Source organism: Apis laboriosa, unplaced genomic scaffold, assembly GCF_014066325.1.
Source record: "Apis laboriosa isolate Shangri-la unplaced genomic scaffold, ASM1406632v1 scaffold9_cov152, whole genome shotgun sequence".
NCBI classification, from domain to species: Eukaryota; Metazoa; Arthropoda; class Insecta; order Hymenoptera; family Apidae; genus Apis; species Apis laboriosa.
In genome coordinates, this window is record NW_025224966.1 from 1,618,344 (window position 1) to 1,636,848 (window position 18,505).

Below are 18,505 nucleotides of genomic sequence, written 5' to 3' on the forward strand. Positions count from 1 at the left end.
ATACGTCGCGAGAACGCTATAAACTACGGGAACGGAACGGAACGGAACGGAACGGAACGATCGCGCCCCTGTTTCCCGCTTCTTTGTCACCGCCATCCCCGCCATGCCATCGACGAATACGTTGTCGCCGACATTCGGATTCCCCGGTTAAACACGGTCTCGACTTATCTTAATGGACATCTGGCTGGCTCCCTCGATCTTGGGACACGAATCGTGGCTTCCCTTCGACCTTCGTTTGCGGATAATCGATGACCGTCCAAACTTCGTACGGTTTTTCCCTTTTTTTCTCTCTCTTTCTTTATCATTACCCTTCGCTCTCGATCTGTACGACAAACGCATTCGATCGACGCAACTCCGTGGCGCATTTTTTCATCGAGAGAATGCACGATCTAGTGCGACGAGCCGTCATAACAAACGCCCCTTTGAGAAGATCGTCCTGGGATCTTGGTAAAAACTTCACCGACTTCATCGAGATATTTTTCATATAAACGCCCGCGGTGAACGGGAATTGGCGGGTGGGAAAAACGCCGGAGGGCGAGTGAAGGAAAAAAAAAAAAAAGAAGGAAAAATCGTAAGGAGGACGGGATTCGTGCTCGGTTACGGTTAATTTGCCGGTTATTTCCGCGGACTATGCGGTTGGGTGTCGATGACGATACAGAGGTCGGTGATTTTCATCCGTCCATACACCTTTTATCCGCTATGCAGAGCGGCCGTATTAAAATGTAAATGCGCGGTAGCTAGTTATTATGCGGAGCGGCCGATGCGATCTCACCACCCGCGGCCCGATGCGATGCCCTCGTGTGCGCGCCTTCTCCTCCTTCGTCCCCGTAAACACTCGATAATGGGGAAACCGTGTACCTCGCCGTCCGCCCCTGTACACCCGCGACAAGTGCGAGGAAAGGGCGAGAGAGAGAGAGAGAGAGAGAGAGGGAGGGACACCGACCGATCCGATTTCCCTCGGATCAAAACTCGGACGTCCGATATACCGTGACCCCCCCTCTCCCTTTATCCCCGTGGATAATCTCGAGGAAGAACTCGAAGCGACTCGTCAAACTTTTACATTCCTCGTAATAAACCGCTCCCCTCCTTTTTTCCCCTCCCCTCCCCTCTCCTCCTCCTGTTATTAACCGTACGATTTCGATTTAGATATCTCGTTATACAACGGTGTATAAAAGTCACTCTCTCTCTTTCTCTCTCTCTCTTTCTCCGTTTCAACGGTCGCAAATTGGTGGAAGGGAGATTCGAGCAGGGACGTGTTTTTCACGCGATACGTGCCTCCGCGATGGAAAATATTTGTCGCTTTTTGCCAAGTTGCACGGGGAAGGTGTGGAAGGCGAGCGATCGTACGGGCGGAAAGGCACGTTTTCCTCCTCCTCCTTCTTCTCCTCGTCACAACCCCTGCTCCCCCTCTCCCTTGTCATCGTGTTCGCGATGTTATCACTGCCGCCTGTTTTGCGGCTTTCGTATTATTTGTGCATTTCCACGGTTATATCCACCCAAGTATAATAAAATCCCTCTCGCCAGACTGCCCTCCTCCTCTGCCCTTCTTCTTCTACTCCCCCTTGGATACCATCCCTCGGTACACAGTTGTTGCAACCATCCGTTGCTTGCGTGGTGCATTCTTGGTGTGTGCTAAGGGTGTGGGATAGTTTGGATAGTGGGGAGGGGGAAGACGTAGGGGAGGAACAGCAAACAACAAATACCACCAGACATACACACACATACATATATATATAAACACGAAGCCGACGGTCGTTTAATGCCGTCGAAGTACACGACGCTCACCCTCCCTCCCTCCCTTCCTACTGTATTTGTCGATCGTTCCCAACGGAAGACGATATACAAAGATGGCCGTGTAAGCGTAAGCTAATCGAGGAAGGGGAGGAAGGGAGGTTGCAGCTCCCTCTTTGAATTAATGAACCTAGGTCACTTTGGTCTACCGAAAAGCATCTGGAGAGGGGAAGGATAGGGATACACGGGTCGAGTGGTGGGTGGTGCGATCGACCGCGAGGAGAGGGTGTTGGATAGAGAGAGAGAGGGGAAGGGTGACTTACCTGGGCGGCGACAACAGGTTACACAAAGTCGGCTGGTTAACGGTGGCCGCAGGTCAAGTTTCCTCTCCTCGTGCAAAGGTCAAAGGGCATTCCCCTGGAGGCGGAAGCTAATGACATTTTTGCGGGATGGGGACGTAAGGGCTCTCGTCGGCCATCGCGAGATACCTGCCGTGAATTCTTTTTTCCGGGGACAAAAAGAATGTAAAAAGAACAGAACGAATATCGAATATCGTCGCCAATTGTCGAGGATATTATATCCGAGAAGTCAAGGAGCAAGCAACAACGATATACGGCCGTTGATAAGTAGAAGGAGAAAGAATTCCTTTGATATTGAAACGGATCGAAATCTTGCGAATTAATCTCCTTGCGACAAGTTTAAATATCAAATAACACGAGTTCTCTGTGCGATGATCGTAGTCGCGCGATTAATTGATCGTCGGCCTATGGATGATAAAGGAGCAGCTTCGAGCAGCGCACAATGGGAAAGCTTCTGTGTATACACAACGTCGTATAGCTCGTTTATCCGTTGGATAAGGTGTTGCCAGATGTGTCGATGCAAACAGAGAGAAAGAGAGAGAGAGAGGGAGATATACGTTCGTAGAGAGAAAATTTGGTGGGTGAAAAGCGTTCGCCTAAATGGCGTGTTCTATTGGAGCGGAAAATTCGAAGGCCGTGAAGGATCGATATAAGGTACAGGTTGCAACGGTCCACTTGGGCGAATGGAGGTCAGTCTCGATAGAGAAACGATTAATAACGCTTCTTCGTTTCCTTTGTTGTTGTTGTTGTTGTTGTCCGTTTACGGAGGAGATTCGAGAAAAGTGAAATTATCGACGACCCTTCCGGAGAAGCGATAGAGAAAGCTTATCGAGGAAGAGGGAGTGTTTTGGAAGGGAATCGCGAGGTATGTAAATCCAGGACGACTGTTTGAAATTATAATGCCTGGTCGTGGTTCCGCGTCGCGAGATAATGAGCATGATCGGGGCGGAGGATCGAGCGATTTGCATTCCACCGATCGTTCCACCGATCGATAAATTTCCCTCTAATTGCTTCGACAAAGCCTCGATCCGTGGCCCGATCCGTCCCGATCCGTAAAAGCGAGAGCGTTGCCGGCAGGGATAGGTAAGTCGGATGGGATTGGATCGGGGTGGTAGGTACTCGTGCCCGCGGATCCTTTCGTCATGTATTCGGAATGAGGTCGGTAAAGGAGGAGGCCGGAGCTGGATATCGCGGCACCGCTAAATATTCGAATCGCCGTTCGCGATACAAGAGATTATTAAAATATTTAAACGAGCCCGTCGACCGGTCGTTACCGGGGACCTCGAGTCCTCTCCTCGCGAGGTTCTCAATTAAATGCTAACGAGCGAAGAGCTCTTTCCACCTGAATACTGCTTCGTTGGAAGGTGCAGCAGCCACCTAGCCCCTTTCCTTCCACCGCCCTTGCGTCACCGCCACAGCCTTCTTCTCTCTCTCTCTCCTTCCCCGACGACATTGTTTTAACGAGACTGGGAAGTGCAATTTGTCCGTCCTGCCCTCGCCCCGTCGCAAACGGGGTTACCCACGCTTCTTTCTCCTCTCTTTGCAATACCCTTTTCCGCGCTTTTCTCCGCCCGAACCCCCCCTCCGCTCGTCTTGTCTCTCCGTGTCGCGCCTCTCCGTCGCGCCACCGACCGTTTCTCTCTCGCCGAGAACCGCTCGCGGCAATTTTCAAATCATTTTTACGCCGCCCCTCCCCCGCGGAGATCCTCCAACTCGTCGAGTGGCGTACATCGATAACAATGGGATACACGTAGAAGAGACCCGTGCCGGCCTCGTTACTTCCCCAGTTAGGTGTACGTTCGAAACGAGTAGAAAAAAAAGTAAAACGTACACCCATTATCCTTGGCCAACTAAATCCACTCGTTGTTTGCGGTTCGATGCCGTTGTTATCGCCCAGATATTCGTAATGGGCAGATTTATTCGAGACGCGCTCCTATAAATATATACACAGATGCTTCTACAATTTTGTAAATTCACGTTGCTCGAGATTACGTTTCGAGACGGGAAACTCTTCTGGAAGAAGAGATATCTTCTTTTCCTTCCCTCGTGGTATACGACACACCTTGCTTCTTTCCTGACCACCTCGTAAAAATGATCCAAGATCTCGAACGTCTTCGATCCCAACTCCCCTATAACTTTCAGCGACCTCCGTTTCTTTTTTAAATCTACTCCCGCAAAGTTTCTTTCTCTCTCTCTCTCTCTCTCTTTCTCTTCTTTTTTTCCCCTCCTTCCTCGCGCGCGCACACACATTAGAGTCGAGAAACGAGAAAGTACGGAGAAACGCGGGCAGAGAGGAGGTGACGGTGGCGGGTACCCTCGAGTTAAATTTTAATTTGCAACTAGTTAAAAAGTTAGCGGCACCCGCGAGCGCAAGAACCGACTCGCGGCTCCCGCCGCTGCGACGATAATGTAAGGGGGGCGAACTTTCGTTCGGTTGGCTCAAGACACGAAGGAGAAGGAGAAGGAGAAGGAGAAGGAGAAAGAGAAGGAAGATACAGCTACCGTGAGAGAGGAGTGGGGAGGGAAGAATCGCGCGACGAACATTCGTGCGCGAAATTCGAGAAGCGCGAACTCGTTAACCCGTAAATCGTCGTTACGAGTGCGGGGAAGGGAGAAGGGAGCTGTTGGTCGAGACACTCGTTGGTAGAGCTGCGTCGAGTCGCGATTAAAGCGAGCATCCAGCTGTCGCGCGAGCTCGGGCGAGGCGTTCAATTACAGGGAGGAGACGCGTGCCGGCCCCGTTCTCTTTATCGTTTGTCTTTCTTCGTCGGGGCAATTACCTGCGGCGGCAACGTCGCGTCCCTTACCCGTCAAAAGGAAAACGCTAATAATTAATAACAAGACGTCTCTCTCGCTACTTTCCAGACTACTGCGGTTTTTTTCTTCGATTCTTTCTTCTTCTTTTCTCTTCAAATTCTCTCTCTCCCCAGAAAAAATCCAGTCATGATTCGAGATTGTATTTCTCCCTTGATCGGCGGTATATTAGGCGGAGTTGGAAAGAACGTAGAAGTGGTTTAACTGGAACTGATCGAAGGAAACGGGGAGAGTTTGGTTTGATTCGTGCTCGAAGTCGGTCGGATTTTTCCATGGGACGTTTCCTCTCTCTCTCTCTTCCTCTTCTCGAGGATTAAGTCCGCACGAGCGCGATCGGTTGTTGTTCCGCGGATCGATGCCCGGATTTATCAATCGTTCCGTGCTCGGAGTGAATCGGCTTCGAGAGACGTTTATACGACAAATCGTTCAATTTTGGGCGGCGGAGGGGAGGGGGCTGAATATCGGGGTAGGATCTCTCGCGACAGAGAGACGGTTTCTGTCCTGGTGCCAAGGAAGGAAAGGAATAGGATTGTCTCGGATGATAGCTGAGAAATATATACATACACACGTGTATGTACGTGTACGTACACACAGGTGATGGGGAGGGGGGGCAAGGACGGACGGGAGACGAAAAGATTGCGAGAAGAAGGGAAACGTGGCGAGCATACGAGAGGGAAGAGGGGAGGGAAGATCCGTACGAATCCCTTGGAATAGAATAAAGAACCGGCGTATCGGCGAAACTACATAACCGTAACGATATTACCGTCGCAAAAGGAGTTATTTGCCGCTGTAAATAAGAGGGCGGGTAGTATGGGAGGTGGGGCGGAGGGGAGGCCGTGGAGAAGAGTGGGCGGATAACGAAAAACTGGAGGGAGAGGAGAAATAAAAAGGGGCCGCCGCGCTTCGTGAGAAGATGAAATTTCCTTTTCCGGGTCGATCGTTAAGCCGCGTACAATCGTTCCGACGACGGAAATATCGGTTTTTGCCGGGACCAGAGATCCCATTGTCTTTTGCGGATTTCTCTTGGAGGTATGGGAGGGGGAGAGAGGGAAGGAGGAGAAGGGCAAGAAGCGGAAGAGGGGCAAAAAAACGGGGATAGTCGGTTCGAAAGCTTCGTTATCGAATGGTTTCTGCTTCTAGTGCATTATCTTGCCGCGATGCGTCGCCGGGATCCCGATTAAATGCTTTAGCTCCGTTTCGAAAATCGAGGGGGAAAATCGACCTGGAATAATCGTTGGGAATAATGGAAAAAAATTGTCTTTGGAGTGATACACATCTTTGGAGTGATTTAAACTCGTGGCCCCATCGTGGCAAACGAGTTTGTCACCAGCTCGGTAATTGCATCTTTCGCGTTTCGACCGTTCCGCGCCGAACATAAGTCGCGGGGATAATCCGCGTACAAAGAGAAAGAGAGGGGAGGAAGGAGGAGGGGGAAAGACCGGTGAAGTCTGCCTTCTCGGAAACAATCGGGAATCTTGCGATTCCAATTAACCGATAACGAGCAAAAGTAATATCTCTCGTTCTCTCTCCCTCTCCACCTTCTTCCTGTCCATTACATATATATATATATATATATACATTTGCGTTCCTTCTCCTCGTTTCTCGAGAAAAATCGATCGCATCACCGCCTACGCGCCACTCGATGGCTGCGTATAAAAATAGAAATAGGAAAAAAGGGAGATTGGATACACGCGCGTGTAGAAAGAAGAGAAAGGACGAGGAGGACGCGAAGAAAGGAATCGAGCCGGATCGGTTTTCCTCTTAATCGAGTTAATTACGATTTCGATCTGCTAATCGGATCGCCGTTGAAAGTCGGGCGAATCATCGATCACCTGCTTCCCTTTTCTCCTTTTTTCGATCCGATCTTCCCTTCGAAGAACCGTAATAAAGTAAACAGTTGTACGCGTTTCAACCGTGAGAGCACGATGTCCAGCGTTCTAATTAATTAACGAGACGAGGAGGGCGGGCCTAGAGAGCGGTGGAGGAGAGGGAGGGGCGGATGGAAAATCACGAGCGCGCCGCGATGACGAGGTGGTTCTTGGGTGAGTAATAGCCAATAGTTGTACGGGCGTGGAGGATATCATTTACAGGATACGCGAATACCTCCTCGGTGTACAATTTTCGTACACCGGTCGGTACGTATTCTCCCGTGGGAGCACGAGCCGCAACGTGCATGTGCGGCGGCAAATATTCATGGAAATGGAATACGGGGGATGATGATACGATATATCGTGTCCCGACACGACGATACGCCAATAAGAAGCCAATAATCCAGAAGGGAAGGGGATGCTCGTCGATCGAATCGACGAATCGTCGCGTGAAAAAATTACCCGAAAATAATGCGACCGATTCTCATCCAACGACGAAAGAGAGAGAGAGAGAGAGAGGAGGGGAGCTTTCCAATATATAGATATATACCGATCCGATTCGAGATGTTGGTAATGGCGCTCGTTACATAAAGTATGGTCCTTTATCCAGCCTCGTAAAGCGACACGGTAATAACAAGAACTGCATAACAACGGACAATTTCTACCGCTCGTTCGAATTTGGAATTTTTTTTCAATCGGCCGACTACCGATCGTTCCGCCGATAATTGGAATACGCCCGTCCAACCGTGCAATTATCGTTCGTCAGGTATCTCGCGACCGATCCTATTACGGGAACGCGTGCGTATAAGGGGAACGTGGCACGCCACGCCAGGGAGGGGAACGGAGGAGGAGAAGGTTTATTTTCAGATTGGGGAGGAAAGAATGGAGGCGGGTTTCGCTCTCATTCACGAAGACAAATCCGCTGTGTTAACCGGACGTGTAACGAAAACACGCGTCAGCCCGGGTAATTTATACGAATCGTGCCGCGCTCCTCCCAGATATTGCGGCATCCGTTATCCGCGGGTGACCAGGTGTCGCGTCTGATTTCGTTCCGTGAAGGAAACCCTTCGGTCGTACCGAACAGGAAACCTGTACCCGTTTTACAGGTCCCGTAGGGGTAGTTGCTCGAAATAGGCTCGCATCGTGGTCGGCGAAACGAAATAAAACCGCGACTTTTCCCCCAATCGAAAATAGCTGCGTTGTTATTTTGCAATTGTAAATTCGCAGCGACCACGAAAATGATGAATCCGTTCTATCGCGATTCTCTCGCAAACTGACTGAAAGGAATATACGAAAATCGTTACCGTTGACGATTTGATCGATAGACGGATTCTCTCTGTTCCCCCTCGTTGGACGATTAATTAAGAAGAAAGGGAGGATCTTTAATCCCAGGTGGCATGCGGGCGGCAATCGGGCGCGGAAAGCACGGTCAATTCGTGGAAAGCCTGTCGAAAGGCCGAAGACGCGGAGGAGGCTTGTCAGCCACTTCCTGACTAATTGCCGGTGGGTTCGCTCCGAAGTCCCGTGGAAATATTGCTTCCGCAGCTTCGAGCCAAGACTTCGGGCCTATTCCAGCTGCTCGAGCAATCGAGGTCGTAGATCCTTCTCGAGCGAACCTCCCCCTCTCCTCGCCACTTCACCTTCGTTCCTTGGAACGGATACAGGCTCCTTCTTCGAGTGGTTTCGAAACTATGACGTTACGCTACGCCGAATTTCGTTGTTTAATTGGGAATTGAACGGCGGCGAGAGAGAGAGAGAGAGAGAGAGGGAGGTTTTCTTTTTATAAATCTCGTCGATGGAACATTAATATAACCGTCGCTCGTGCTCGCGAAAATTTTTCTTCTCGTCTTAGACGTGAGTGAGGTTGTTCCCTCGTTCTTTGGCCGGCGTTGGAGAAAGAAAGCGGAATGGTCGGCGCGGACGTGTTACCGTGTTCCATTGGGACGTCGCGTAATCGTAATTAACGAGGCAAAAATGGTGTGTGTTTGTGTGTGTATATATATATATGTATATATGTGCGCGCGGGTTCCAGTGAAGCGAAAACTCATATTTACCGGTTAGCGAGCTCAGACATCCGCGGTAATGGCGCGGTATTACGCGATACGCCGTGAATACAGAGTTTGGGCAGGGGGCGAAACAAGCCGGACCAGCATCGTACGTCGTGGAAACAAACGAGGAGGGATTTCGATGGGAGAAGGAATTGTTGTTGCGCGCATTTTTCTCGTTAATGATATATATATATATATAGAGAGAGAGAGAGAAAGCGCGAAAGAAATGGAATGTTTCGTCACTTTCGTTTGCTGATCGATTAAAGGTGAGTGGAAGAGGGATAGAGGGATCGCAACGGGGTGGTTCGTTTTTTCCGGACAGTTTGTTTGTTCCGGCTATTCGCGAATCATTATTAATATACGATGATGCGTTTTTATTTTTTTTTAATTTTTTTTTTTTACCCTGGAAATACGGCGATGATTGGTAACGATGATAACCGAATAGTGTCAAGCGAGGAGGGCACGAGGAATGATTAATTGCGCCCGGTTTGTCATGTAATTTTTTCCCCACCCATTATTGCCGCGTGTAGTTTAACGTTTATCGCGATGCACACTGTCCTTCCCTAATGGCAATACTTAATTTCACCCTTAATTGGCTTCCCCTATTAGGTTAAAGAGTCGTAACGCGACTCGGCCTTTTTCCCTCCCCTTCCTCCTACGCGATAAAATTATTCTTACCTTATCGTAGTTCACTTTTTTACTTTCCTTTCCTTCTCATCGATTGCTTCCTCATCCTTTCCTCGATTGAAAATATACCTCAATATACATATATTTTTCCTTTCCGTTAAAACATTCTGTTTTAACCCTGTTGTTTCAACCCTCTTTTTCGCGCATTTGTATCAATTCGTTCCCTCGAAGCGGAATGTTCGATAAAGTTTTTTCTCGGGATCCGAGGAGTACGATAGATGATCCATCGATCCTTCGACGGATTAAAGGGAAGAGCGGGGGAGGCGATATTTAAGAGATGCGCTTTTAACCGATTCCTTTCGTAATTTCGGGAAAGTAACGCGATATTTTGAACGCGCGCGACGTGGAGGGGGAAGGAGGAGAGGGGCGAGCGCGCGCGGACAATTAAAAGCTCGCAGCGGTGGGTGAGAATAATTGCTCTTCGTTTCGACGCGAAAGCCGGAATTCTGGCGGCGCTGACAATAAAGCTGACCCGGTAGCCGTGCGCGCGACAACAGGAGGATGCGATTGTACCGAGTGACAACCCAGTATGTCGAACGACCAAATGGATTTTACGTGTACACGAAAAATACAGGCCCGCCACTCCCATTGTGCCCGATGTCCGAGCGAGAGGGTCACGCATCCACCGATGGGCTTTACGCGCACGTACATGGACGTTACACCTACGTTTACCGTTCCCATCTAATCCGGGAATCGTCGCGTTTTGCTCGGAGAACCAAGGGGAAGAAATTAATTTCACTTCTTCTCGTTCGTACGCGATCCTCTTCCCCCTCGAAATTATCGAAGCTTGCACGATAATTCGACGAACCGGGATTCGTCCGCGAGGCTCTAATTAGCATAACGATCGCGACAAATCGTGCCTAGAAGGGAACACGTGTGAAGGATTTTTGGAATCGCGTTACCGCGATGATTTAATCGGGTGAATTGAAGAAAAGAAGAAAGGAGAAAAAAGCGCCCCATTTTTGGTACCCCGCCTCGCAATGTTTATCGCTTTCTGAGTTAACTCGATTTATCGTCGATTCGATTCGATTCGATTCGACACGGTACACGGTACGCCCCGTGTTGAAAATCGTTATCGCATCCCCGTTATCATACACCGGCGCGTTACACGTCGCGTTAACGCTGTTTTGCGCTGATTCCGCGCTCTTTCCCTTTTCGCGCCGATTATCGTCTCTCCTGTAGATCGATTGCAACCGGTCACAATTACGATCGAGGGAATGGAACAGGAATCCAATAATGTTTTCGTTCGAAAAATCCCTCGTTTCGAAAAAAACGAGATGCTATTTCGCGCGAGGTGGAGAGGGGGAGAGACGTTAAACAAATCGGCGTCACGTCATAATGGTATCGTTCGAAATCAAATAAATATTTGTCCCGATAACCGTGAAATTTAATACGCGTCACCGCCTGCGCGGAGCGGAACCGCGCCGCGCGTCCAATGTAAATTTCAGGATGCGCGCGTCCCGTGCTCGGGCGGAAATGCCGCCCAATAATTTCCCGTTTTTTGACGCCTCGCTCCATATTTGACGGACAACCGGCGATTTTGAAAACTATCGCTCCCCCTTTCTTTTTTTTTTTTTTTCCTCCCCCCTTCCCTCGATGGCATCGGGAGGGGGGGAGGAGGCAGAAGCCCGGAATCTATAACGGCGTTGCACACGGTCGAAATGCGAACACATCGAAACGAAAACGCGTCAGTTTTAATTACGCGCTTGCTCGACGTATACAGGGGAGGAGGGACAGGGGGAATATCGACTGCGAATATAGTATATCCGGCCGTATAGACACGTTGCGCGATCGTCTATCGCATCCCTTAGGCTTTCGCCGTAATCTGTCCACGTAATCTGGAAATATTAGCCGCCAATGATCGAACCAAACACGGCGGCCACCGTGTTATTTGCTTTTGCGCGGTTTCGCTTCCGACCTTCGTTCCGAAATTGATCGACGAATTTCGATTCTCCTCCTCCTCCTCCTCCTCCTTCTCGTCATCACTTAATTTAATCCTCGATGCACGTTGCGGAATGAAGTCTCGCGGAAGGAACAGTTTTTGTTTCTGACCATGGTATTTGTCGTGACATGTATCGATCCGATTGTGACATTTTAATAGTTAGAAATTTTAATAGTTGAAGTTACTTGGATAATTTATTGTTCAGAACGTAACGATAATAATTTTATATAACGTAGCTATACAACAGTATAAATGTTATTTAAGCATATTTTATATACAAGTTTAATTACTTTGAAGTAACTTTGTTCGAAATTTTTAACTTAGTCCAACTCTGTATCTCGATTCATTAGGCATAGAAGAGAGTATTTTAACTTATAAAAATTATTTTATACGTATAAAAATTTTTTACATTACGACTCGTAACAATACTATTCAAATAAGTTAAGATGATAATAAGCAGATAGTTTCGAAAATATTTCAACTTTCATTCATCATGGATCTCTATGACCCCGATCAAAACTTCGACGAATGAGAATAATCTTCACGACTTCTAATATTCGAATACAAAGCGTTCGAGGCTGATCCCTTTACAATTCCTGTCCTTGCCCGTTCGAAAGGAGGACGAGGTTAAGATTTCCTCCTGGAACGAAACCACGTACGTTCGCGCCCGCGCGTTTACATTCTAGCCCGATTTTCGTCCAAGCGCTTTTCGTTGCGCTTGTCTGCTTTTCAATTACCCGGGGATGCGATTCCTTGCGTTATCGGCGGCGGCGGTGGCTGATCCAGACGTAGACTCGCCCCGGGCAAGTTTGCAGCGTATCCGCTTTTGCCCGTTCCTCCGCTTTTCCAACTGTACGGAAACTGACGTGCCTCCGAGGAATTTTACGGCGATCGAACATCGGCAGAGAGCCACGGGGCAGGGAGGGGGTCCTCCCTCCCTCCTTTTGCCGCGACTTTTTTATGCACGGTCAACGCGTGGATGGAAAAAGTGAGCGCAAAGGCGAACTCTCGATTCATAAAGTTCCTCGCTCTCTCACCATCCCCACCCCCTTTGTATCTCTAGCGAAATGAAAATTTCTACTTTACACATACGCCCTTGGGCGTGTTTCCAGGGGCGAAACAGCCGCTAATATTTTTCGTACACGAAATACCTGTTATTATACACACGGTAATAAGTAACGAGATTGTAAATTAAAGCTTATTAATAAGTCCTCCCCACGCACGATTTTAAATTTTAAATCGCGTTTATATTAACTTGTGATTTCCGATCGATATTAATAATAGTGTATATGATATATGTATATATATATATATATATGATATAGTATATATATGATATATGTATGTGTATATATATATGTAGGGTAAAATACATATATTTTTAATGAACAGTGGTATTCAAGCGTGAATATACGTATATTTGGTGGAGGGGGCGCTCATCGAGGTGCTGTTCCAGGTTAAGCATCTCTGTCTCGTTGAGATTCACGGAAGGATGAACGGACGCGCGCGTTTTTTCTTTTTTTTTTTTTTTTTTTTAAGAGTGCTTCTAATCCAATTCCTTCGAAATTACAGGGATGTCAAAGTATCTCGAGTTTCGTCCTATTAACTTCCACCCTCTCGAATTGGGCCGGCAATCGTGGCGGGATCGAGGGCATCCCCCTCTCCGCCCCCCCCCCCCAGTCCACTTTCTCCCCGGCAAATTATTCCTAGAGGTAAACCTACCGACTCTGACCAACCTCTGAAAATTTATGAGGGATCCTCTTTCTCGATTTGTTATTATTATTTTCGTCGACAATCTCGTCGTTGGATCGATAGTGGAAAAATAATATTATCCCCCCTCCCCCGTGGGATAAAAGCGACGCTTTTCTTACGCTCGTTATGAATTCTACCGATGACGAAAGTATCCACGTTACTAATCGAAGAAGTTACAAGGAGATCTAGAGGATAATTTCGGGGATCCAAAAATATCCATAGGAAGAGTAACGGTGAAGGGAGAGGAATCGCAAAGAAGCAAATGCAATTTTTCTCTTGATCGAAAAAGAAAAAGAAAAAGAAAAAGAAAAGTTTCGCCAATGAAAGAAGAGGCAAAGATTTAAACGAGGATTTGTGGCGATAATATTTTCATTTTCCTTGAATTCTGGACCAAAGTGGCCCGAAGATAGATATCAACTATTCCCACCCCCTCCAGAGAGTACTTGTCAAGGGCGGTGTCAGCCTGTGGTTAACCAACGATCGCTTCGTGACTCCTACCACGACTGCTCTGGACATTTCCTTCCAATTTCTATTACTTTCATGGACACTGTCCAACCTGGATCGACCTAGATGGAGAATGATCGATTTAACTCGATCGATTCAGACTAGGTCGGTTTTGACGACTCGATGGAAGGAAAAGAGGGCGGTTAACTCGGTCGAATCGTCAGGAAGATTCGAATGAAATGGCAGAGACGTGGATCGTGGATAAGCAACGAGCCTTTGGAACCACCCCTCCTCGAATACGTCCGGTAATTGCGTTCGTGTGTAGCCAGGAAGTTTTATTCGGCTGGCATTTATTCGGCAACGAAGAGACAGCGGCCCACTTAGAAGGAGAGACAAATGTATTTACGTCGTGAATCTGCCAGGAAACCCGCATCCACCTTTCAAGCTTACCCCGTTTATCCAGGGATTCTCGTAAAATTACGGGGAAGCTTTTGCGACTGGTAAATTTCGACCGTAAAAAAAAAAAAAGAAAAAGAAAAAAAAAGGAAAAAGAAAAAAAAGAAATAAAAAAAGAAGGGGACAAAAAGGCAAAACAGGAATAGATGTGCACGGGAGTACGAGCCCGTGACTCCAGTTTTTCCTCTCGTCTTCGAATCCGTGTTCGAATCCGCGGGGGACAACTTGGGACGTGGGAGAAGATCGATCATTAGACAGACGGAAGCCTTCGTCGCGATCGATCGCAGGCATTGTTCGTTCCTCGATCCCCGAGAAGAGGATCCTCTCCGCGACTTCTCAGGGGCGAACGAGTTGACACCGCGATCACAACGGGGTTGGATCGTGGACGGGTATGACAGAGGGTGGGGGCGGATGGCAAGCCGCGTAAACGAACATGTACGTGTAAACGTTGCCTCGATAATAGATTCCCCATTTGGAGTTGGGAGAGTTGTACGGTGAATCTGTAACTCCGGCGATCAAACTGCTTGCAAAGTTTGTCGCTCGAATCGAATGGGAGTTTGGGTAACTCGTACCTAGCCTGCCTCTTCAACGCGGCTATGTACGTACATGCCACGTATGTACACGTATGCCTTTATTCTCTTTCTCTCTCTTTCTCTCTATCTCTTCTTCTCCACCACGGTTCACTGTCTCTTCGTCGCGTCGCGTGTGTGTACATACACGCGCACACGTCTCGTGGAGGCTCTAGTCGAATCGACTGCTCCGCGTGTTCTCTTTCCCCTTCTCCTTCGCGCATTGTCGATGCCACGATAATGCAAAGTATACTTTTTTTCTCTCTCTCTCTCCTTCCGACTCGAGCCTCCACTCGTTTCTGGTCTTGGTCGTCGGTGGCTGCGTGTAACGTTAGAACGTCTCTTCCCTCTCCTCTCCCCTCGTATGTATCGTAAACACGGTATACACGAGCTGCTTCGTCGACGAACGAGCGCTTTCTCTTCGAGAAGTCTTTTTCTTTTTCTTTTTCTTCTTTTTCTTTACGGTACAGGCGAATCGCGATAATATAGAGGAAACGAGGCAAGGAAATCGCTGTTATACGCTACTTGTTCGACCACTTTGTCGCGTGCATATTTTTTTTATTTTAACCTGCGATAATTTTTCGTTTGCCGGGTTGGGGATATTGAGTATCCTTTCCTCTTTTAAAACGCGATCTCTCTCTCTCTCTCTCTCTCTCTTTCTCTCTCTTGGGATGGCCGCGTTTAAAGGGACATCGTTGCCGCGACAAAAAACTGTAATGGGAGTTAGCGTTGGAGAAACACTTATGAACTGCGCGAAAAAAACTGAACTGTGCGATTAATAATAAGTATCTTTCGAACGCGTTTTGAACTCGTGCCTTTCGACGAAACGATATCGCGAGAATTTTTCCAAATATTTTTCAACATCGTAGATAGAAAGAAAATTTGCAACGAAATTCCGTTCCGTTCGTTACCGGGTACACCGCAACAACTCGATGTATCCTACGGCGATTTTGCGCTTTGCGCGTGTATAAAAATAACGTAACGATTCCTTTTTTTTTTTTTGTGTGTTTTTCCCCATTCTCTTTTTTCCACCTCTTTTTTTTTTTTTCCTTTCTTTTCTTTCATCTTGCAGGAATGAGAAAAAGCGTCACGATTCGACGAATGTTGATTCTACCCGTCTAAAATTTTTCCTCGTTCAACTCGTTTAATCGTATTATACCGTCGAATTGTTTCGCTTATTGTTGCTTTTTTGTCAACCGACGATAGCCGGTTATCGAATTATAATCCGATAGACCGGAGACCGATTTATCCGATAAAACTTTATCGCTCGAAAAATGTATTTCATGAATTCGTTTCATAATAAATTTGCCGAATTTATTTTCCAAATTTATTCTTTTATCTCTTATCGTCCCGCGGTGTTGCGAGAGGGGGGAGGGGAAGGAGGGAGGGGATTGGTTTGCCGGTATAACCCGCCTGTATACACATGACTTTGGGGGGATGACTTTGATACCGAGCGATGCGGCAGGAAAAGCGATCAACCGTGAAAGTATTTTCGAGCTGTTGCCCCGGCATCCGATGCCGAGCGAGACCGTTGCTTCCTGGCGCTACGAATATTTTAACACCTGCGAGCGGATTTCATCCCCGCATCATCTTCCCCTCCCCCCTTCCCCTCCCTCCCCGCCTCATACATACATATATATATATATATATATATACACACACCAGCTTTTCCCTACGGATTTAACACTGAAGACCACTTATCGCTCTCTTGCACTCTCCACTCCTCCTCAGTCGCGCAACTAAATCGTCCCGCTCGAGTTCGACTTCTGGCGAGGTGTGTGACCCCTCTCGCCCTCCCCTCTCCCTCCCCCTCCACTGTTTCCCTTCCTCCCTGCTGACTCTCTCTCTCGCCTCCGATCTCTTGCCTTCGAGGATCTCGAGGGTTCGCCTCGCTCGAGGATCGTCTAACGGACCGTGGCGCGGACGGGTCTGGGGAAATGCGGTTCGAATTCCATCGAGGATGGAAGCGCGCAGTAGTAGCGCGATAATAACCGATAGCAAAGTCCATTATGACGCGTTTAAGGATTTACACGGGGTGAAGGAGGGAAGGGGGAATTATCGATGGCGAAGGTGGAGGAAAAACGATGGAACGTATCGAATCGAATCCTTCGTCGCATCCTCCTTCCCCGATCCTGAGGGGCCTCCTCTCGCTCCTCTCGCCAGATTTACCTCGTTCTCTTCGAATCACCATCCCCACCACGACCCCTTATTCTCCAATCTCACCCGTGCTCCCGCAAAGGATTCAAAAGAGATTGAAAAAGATTTGCGCTCGTCCCACCGCTAAGAAGGTGCACCGTGTGGGTGGAGAAGGGTAGGGAAGGAGGGGAGGAGGATCGAAAGAAGGAGTAACGAAGGGGTGGCGGAGGTTAAGAGCCTCGCAGAAGATCTCGCAAAGGTACTTTTCGCGTTTTACTTTCCCTAAAGATGGAATAACTTTAAACGTTAAAGTGATAGGAAGGAGAGGGGGTGGAGGACGACATATTACGGGTGGGGGGAGGAAAAAAAAGAAACCAGTCGCTCGAAAAAGTGTATCGCGATATCGTTGGACGTTGTCCCGGAATAACCCGGCTAATCTGCATTATAAAACACTTGTTGGTGTGTCGCGGCGCTGCAGCTGCGTCTGAAACGTATATACAGGGTGCAACGTTGGAGCGCATCTTCCGCAGTTCTTTAAATAAGAATCGTTACCCGGTACCGCAAGGGGAGAGTTTTAATTATAGAATAGCGGATCGGAAGGATCCGTTTTCCTCCCTCTTATCGCTCTCCATACATTTTTCTCGCGTTGACCGATTTTCAATCTCGATTGCTTTTTCGAAAAATCTAATCGGCGAAAAAAGAGAAAGAACGAGCCACCCGAGAGAAAACTCGACAATCGGTAGGTATCGAATTTCGCCGAACGATTCGCTCGACCGTTCACGGAATTAATTTAAAAAAATCGGTGGACGTGCATGATAATCTGGACAGATTCGGGGCGATCGAGTGCCACCACCTATCCGCGATATTTGCCGGGGTGTCGAGTATCGGGGATATCGAAAAATCGATATTTAGCGGGGCATCGGTCCTCCATAAATCACTCGAATTCCCACGCGTGCACGCGCTCCGCGCGAAATATCCACCCGCCTCGTCTCGTCTCGTCTCGTCTTCGCCTTCCTCCCTCCCGTGAAACCCGTCTGCGGTGATTCGATCGGATCGAACTTGCCAACGAACGGGCCAACGATTCTCTGTCCACAATCTCGGTATCTTCCGCCCCGCATCGTGGCCCGCAAACGTCGAGCGACGACGCTGCGTGGACGACTCGGCCGGCAGTCGACACGACGCTTTCCCCCGGAACGGCAGATTCCAATTTAGATCGGTCGCGGTCGGTATCGGGTAAGATGTGGCTCGGTGACTGGTGGTCGGCCAGCCGTGACCAGTGTCATCGGAAAACTGGAAAGGGGGGGAGGATCGGTATATACAAATAAGCTGACGGAAATTAAGGATCACCGGCGTGATAAAAATGCAGCGTCAGAGCTCCGAAGAAGAATGCTGGAGAAATAAGACGAATAAAATATTCGGAGGAGATAGTCTTCCTCCAACGATAGCGCACATGTACACGTGTCGTGTTTCTCGCTTCGTTCGTTCGTACGTACGTCGCTGGATTATTCCATCAAAGAAGATGAAAAATTTTCAGGAACGCGTTACAACGTGGGACGTGTTGTTTCACGGGGATACGGGGGAGAATTATTATCGAGCGAGCGAGAGGCCGAAGGTAATTTGAGAGAAAGCATTTCACCCGGCCAATCCTATCGCGCGTACGTCTCATCAGTCTGTTTATGGCGCGGGATGCGCAATATAT